Genomic DNA, 6,801 nt, shown 5'->3' with positions numbered 1-6,801 from the left:
GTGGTACTCCCTGTATACATCATACCTGCCCGTGGTACTCCCTACATCATACCTGCCCGTGGAACTCCCTACATTCCCATCACCCCCACCACAGACAGTAAATACACAAATTGAATATTATAAGAAAAAATAGCAATAGACAAACAAATACATGAGGTCCAGATATAAGAAGGGGGAGGAGGAACGTACAAATGGGGGATGAGTCTGTCCGGTGACATCCACCAGTGAAAAGACAAGATACAGGCTGAAACGGGGCACGTCTGTAATCCCAGCAATTGGAGCGAGAGGCAGGAGGGTCAGGAGGAAAGTGGAAGATACAATTTCCCAGGACTCTCTATATTCCTGTACCTATGTATTGATATGTATATGATAAAAATTCTTCTCTTTGGCTGTTACAGGCCCTGGGCGAGTTAACCAAGGCTAAAATAACAGGGTTTAAGTGATCATCTCTAGGACAGCAGTCCAGAAGCTGCGGAGGGTGCGCGTGCGGTCATCTCAAGAATAGCAGTCTGGAAGCTGCGGAGGGTGCGCGTGCGGTTATGCAGTGCTGGGGATTGAACCCAGGACTTCATGCATGCTAGGTAAGCACTTTACCTATTAGGCCATCATATCCACCAGCCCAGGAGATATTTTTCCCTTGTGAGAGAAAAAAATAATTAATAATATATTAAACAAGATATTAGTTAATAAATTATATAAAATAAAAATATGTGTGGGTGTTTGGCCTGGTTATATGCCTTTGCACCACTTGTTAGAAATACTTTTTATTTTTCTAACACTTGTTAGTGTTAGAAAAGTTTGTCAGACAAAGTGCCATAGACAATGTTTGACTGTGTGTGGTTCACCATAAGGACAGGGACCATTCCACCTTCTCGTTTACATCGTCCTGTTTTAGGTTTGGCAGATCCTAGAGTGGCCGATTCTTCCTTCTTTTTTTTTCTCAATGAACATGGTGCAAAAGGACTGAGTTGGTGAACTGTTTCCTCCCGTTCTCTGAGACGTCTTCTGAGTGGTAACTAAGCAATCCTAGAGGGGAGGGAAACCTGGGAAGTCTTGATGCTACTGCAGGCCTGGAAATCTATTAATGCTATACTACAGACATTTTTTCAATATCTATTTTCAAAGTTTTTAAATAAACTTTCATTTTTCCCTGAAAAAAAAAACTAAAAAAAAAAAAAAAAAAAAAAAGTGTGTCAGAGCCCCTGGGACTGGAGTTACGATGGTTGTGAGCCTCCCTGTAGGTGCTGGGAACTGAATCACCTCTCCAGTCTCTGAGCATATGTAGTAACTAAATACTACAGTTATTTAGTCAGTGTGTGTGTGTGTGTGTGTGTGTGTGTGTGTGCGCGCACGGCACATGCGCAAACCTGAAGACAACTTGCAGCAGCTGGATTTAGGTCGTAGGACTTCTTGGCCAGTACTCTTCCCCCAAATGTATACTGAAGTATACTCTATAAACACTTAAGGCTGACTTATCAGATATGATCATTTAGTTGCACTGGAAAAATTATAAGCAGAGAAAATCATAAAAAAAAATGGGCATTGAAAGTGTCAGAGTCCCTGGAACTGGAGTTACAGACAGGTGTGAGCTGCCATGTGGGTGTTGGGAATTGAACCTGGGTCCTCTGGAAGAGCAGTCGGTGCTCTTAACCACTGAGCCATCTCTCCAGCTCCCAAGCACCCTTTTTTGAGACTAGAAAATAAACAATCTATAAGATCAAGCCTATCATAGACGGCAAGGCTATACGGTCTTTTTCAGTGTAACTGTTTTTCTAAAACTATAAAGTTCTATACTTACTCCAAACAATTCCAAATGATGTATTTACTGGATTAAAATTTTAAATATTTATTTATTATTTGCACAATGTTCTGTCTGCATGTTTGCCTGCATGTCAAAAGAGGGCACCAGATCTCATTGCAGATGGTTTGTGAGCCACAGTGTGGGAGTTGAAGTAGAAAGGCCGTCAGTGCTCTTAGCCTCTGAGCCATCTCTCCAGTCCCCTTATTGAATTAAAACTAAACTTAAAGCCGGGCGGTGGTGGTGCACGCCTTTAATCCCAGCACTCGGGAGGCAGAGGCAGGCGGATCTCTGTGAGTTCGAGACCAGCCTGGTCTACAGAGCTAGTTCCAGGACAGGCTCCAAAGCCACAGAGAAACCCTGTCTCAAAAAACCAAAAAAAAAAACAAAAACAAAAACAAAAACAAAAAACAAACTAAACTTAAATTAAACTTAAGTTTAGGGTTAGGCGGTGTGACTGAGTGGTAAAGACTTGCCTATTATGCTCAGGATGTTGGGTTCATCAAGAAAAAATTAAGACAAGTTAATTACAGGACGACTACAAATACAGCGAATATATTCCCAGTCAGATGGGGAGAGAAGAGTGGGATCAAGGTGTGGTAAGACAGAGGCTGGACAGGCTGATGGAGACAGTTCACTTGGCTCCATAGCCATCCCGAGATCGTCGGTCCCTTCAGACGTAAAAGGTGGAAGGTTAGAACAACATTTTCTGGGTGACCTTGCAGCCAAGATTTCCGGGGGCAATTTTGCCTCTTCCCGCCATTTTTTTAATCTTACAAGCTCAGTAGACTGGCTGGAGAGATGGATCAGTGATTAAAAGCACTTGTTGCTCTCCCCGCACCAGGTTCGGTTCCCAGCACCTACACTGAGACACTGAGCTGCTTATAGTTTCACTTCAAGGGATTCAGTGCCCTTTTCTGGCTGCTGTGGGAATCTGCTTCTGTGCATATGCATATGACTGCACACACATAAACAAATACATGAAATATTAAAAAGAGAAAAGATTTTTGGTGAGAAATGAAGCGAGTGTGTGTGTGTGTGTGTGTGTGCAGATGTTTCTGCTGGGGAAGGAATGCTGCTGGTGTCTGAGTTTCCTACAGTGGCTTCTCACCGTGACAGCACTGCGGTGGCTCCCTTGCGGTGGGAACCCATTTTAGGACCAGCAGTGGTTGCATGAACTGCAGGCAGTGCTGAGCCCTCTGCGTTCATCTTTCCTTATCCATCGGTATCACAGGTCTTGGCAATCTAAATACACTCCTCTCTGACCTCAAGAACATTTACTTTTTACAACTTCCTTTTGACATATCTGAATTGCCAGCATCATAACTCCCAGGCTCTGGGGCTTTTTTTTTTTTTTTCAAGTACCCGCTACCCAGGAACAGGGTCTCATGTAGTCCAGGCTGCTCTCTAACTGGCTAGGTACTTGGAGGCCTTCTGCCTCCACTTCCCGATGCTGAGGTTATAGATGTGTGCCACCATGACCATGACCAGCTAGGGCTTTTTTTTTTTTCTCAAGAATTTTACTTTTAAATTACATGTATGGGTATGTGCTGTGGGGTGTCTTTCTGTACGCTGTGACTATGTGTTGCTCTCATTGGTTAAATAAAGCTACTCTGGCCCATGGCAAGGCAGGATAGAGCCAGGCGAGAAATTCAAGCAGAGATACAGGAGAAGAAGGGCAGAGTCTGGGAGATGCCAGCCAGCTGCTGAGGAAGCAAAACCTGTAAAAAATGAGGTAACAAGCCATGAGCCACATGGCAAACATAAATAAGAAATATGGGTTAATTTAAATGTAAGAGCTAGCTAGTAATAAGTCTGAGCCGTTGGCCAAGCATTTATAATTAATATAGGCTTCTGAGTGGTTATTCAGGAACTGGCAGACAGGAGAGAAACCTCCAAAAACAGGTATGTACAAGTGAGTGCAGATGCCTAACAAGGCCAGAAGCTTCAGATCCCGCTTGTGCTGGAGTTATACCAATTTTCAGCCGCCTGACTTGGGTGATGGAAACTAAACTCAGGTCCTCTCCAAGAGCAGTACAAGTTCTTAACCACTGAGCCATCTCTCTAGTCCCTAGGGATCTGTTCTCAAAGTTTCATTGTATTTATTATGCCCGCATAGAGGTCGGAGATCATCTTTTAGGAGTTGGTCAGTTCTCTTGTTCTAAGCTTGCACAGCAAAAGCTTTTATCCATTGGTTCATTTTGTAGGTGCCCAGTAAGGGTTTATTTATTGATTGTTTTTTACAGTGTGTGTGTGTGTGTGTGTGTGTGTGTGTGTGTGTGTGTGTGTGTGTATGTGCTTCTGCATGCATACACCCTCACGGACACACCTGTGGGAAGGTCAGAGGAAAACTTGTAAGAGTTGATTCTCTTTCTACCATGTGGATCCTGGGATCGAACTCAAGTCGTTAGGTCTGGTGACAAGTGCCTGCATTAACTGAGCCACTTTGCTGGCCCCCAGCTGGGACTTTTATCAGGCGAAACAAACAAACGTGACAAAGCATTTTGTGATGCAATCTGTTACCTGAGACCCTGTGACCATACAGGCAGGTGGTCTACTCAGCACGGACACGCTGCTTAAGGGGTTACCTCCCACCCATTTGTGAGATGATACAAACTTTCTTCCTGCTACTCAGATTGGCAAGCAATGTAAAACTCATGAATTATTAATTTTTGGAATGTCCCACTTAATATTTTTAGACTACGGTTGATGGTGTGTAATTGAAACCTTGGAAAACGAAACCGTGGATGGAGGAGCATCCCTCCTCCTGTGTGTTTTCAGAGCTGGTAAGTGTCGCTAAGGGTAGTGGCAGCTTTCCTATTCGGCTGGTGGCTTCCTGTTTCGGGAGAGGTAGTGGTTCCTTTGCTGGCTCATTTCTGCGGCCAGGCGCTCCACATCAGTCTGTTACCAGCCTTCCGAAAAGGTTTTTAAGCAATTTCTTTACTACTTGAACTAGCTAGAATAGATTCTTAGTTTATTTCATTTTTTTATTCCGAGTTTATATGGTGGGAAAGGGGACATGACTCTGTGGACCTGGCTGGCCTCGAACTCACAGCTCTGCCTGCCTATGCCTCCTGAGTGCTGGGATTAAAGGTGTGTGCCACTTCACCTGTTTAGATGCTTGTTCTGGAGACGGGGTCTCGATATGCAGCCCTGGCTGGCCTGAAACGCAATACATAGATCAGATCTAAATCATAGAAATCTTCCCGCTTGTGCCTCCCAAGTGTTTTGATTAAAGGTGTGTGCCACCATGCCTAGCTTTTTTTTTCTTTAAGATTTATGTCGGTTACATTTAATTTTGTGTCTATGTGTCTCTGTGTGAGCATGTATACACGAGTGTAGGCGCCTGTGGAAGCCAAAGGCGTTAGATCCCCTGAAGACAGAGTTACATATAATGGTATTTTATTTGTGTTTTAATAAATAAAACTTGCCTGAAGATCAGAGTGCAGAGCTAAGCTACTGGAGACCAGGGAGTGGCGGCACACACCTCTGTTTCCAGGACTCAAGGCCACCCTGGGCTATACAAGATCCAATCTGTCTAAAAGTGAACTAGCACGCAAAGGTGCTCCCGGTACTCGGGAGTCAAAGGCCTTGAATCCCAGCGCTAGGGAGGCAGAGACAATAGTGATATGGTTGGCCAGAGAGAGAGAGGCGTATAAGGCGAGAGGAGACAAGAGCTCACTGCAGTCTGAGGTTTGGTGGAGATCATTGCAATCTGCAGTCACACGGAGGATAGGATTGCCCCTTTGTTTGTCTGAGCCTTGGTAGAGTCAGGAACTCTCTAGGGGCTTAACTGCTTTGCTTTTCTGATCTTCAGCTTGAACCCCAGTATCTGTTTATGGGTTTTTATTATTCATGCTCCAGTTACAGATGTCTGTGAACACCCAATTTGCTGGGTACCAAACGGGTCCTCTGGAAGGGTAGCAAGTGCTCTGACCCACGGAACCAACACTCCAGCCTGTGTGCACTTGCTTTTTTCTTTTCCTTTTTCTTTCTTTTTTTGTTTTTTTGAGACAGGGTTTTACTACGCAGCCAGAATCACCTCTAACCTGTAGTTTTCCTGCTCTGCCTTCCTCATGCTGGCTTCTCGGGTATATGACACTATGCCCAGCCTGGCTTCTGTTGTTTGAAACCAGACACAGTGTGACACACAGGCAGAAAATAACACTTAAAGAAAAAGCATGGGTGAGGCCGCAGAGAAGACTCTGTGGTTAGGAGCACTTACCTTTTTGCAGAGGGCCAAGGTTCAGTTCCCAGAACCCACCTGACAGCTCATGACCAACCATGTGTGACTCCAGTTCCAGGGGATCTGATGCCCTCTTCCAAGGAATCCTACACACACATCCTGCACATAAACTCACGCAAGTACACACATTCACATAGAAATGAAGAAATATAAAACAGGAAAGCATGGTGGATTGGACAGACACAACATATATATAAACCTAGTTATAACGAAACAGTCTAGGGGCGGGTAATATGGCTCTGTGGGTAATGGTGTCTGCCACCAACCTGAGTCAGAAGCATGGAACCCAAAAGTAGAAGCAGAGAACTAACAGCCACAAAATCAACTTGGCACACGTGAACACGCAGGCACAATCGATCGATCAATAAACATCTCAAAAACATCACAGGAAATAAAGTTTCATGTCACGTCTCTCATTTTGTTTTTGTCACAAGATCTTCCATAATCCAGGCTAGCTTCAGTCTCATGATGTAGCCAAGGATGACTGTGGACTCTTTGGTCTCTCCTGCCTCCGCCTCTCAAGTGCTGGGATTACAGACATGTGCCATGAGCTCATTTTTGTACAGATTTAAAATATGACTTCCTACTCCACACATAGTCACTGTATTAATAAATCATACACAATAAAACATAAAACATGAACAGTAGACCATTATTATATGTTAATTTTTTTTCGAGACAGGTTTTCTCTGTGGCTTTGGAGCCTGTCCTGGAACTAGCTCTGTAGACCAGGCTGGTCTCGAACTCACAGAGATCC

Source organism: Microtus ochrogaster, chromosome 22 (assembly GCF_000317375.1).
Source record: "Microtus ochrogaster isolate Prairie Vole_2 chromosome 22, MicOch1.0, whole genome shotgun sequence".
NCBI lineage: Eukaryota > Metazoa > Chordata > Mammalia > Rodentia > Cricetidae > Microtus > Microtus ochrogaster.
The sequence above is the reverse complement of the archived record's forward strand: the minus strand, read 5'-3'. Positions refer to the sequence as shown.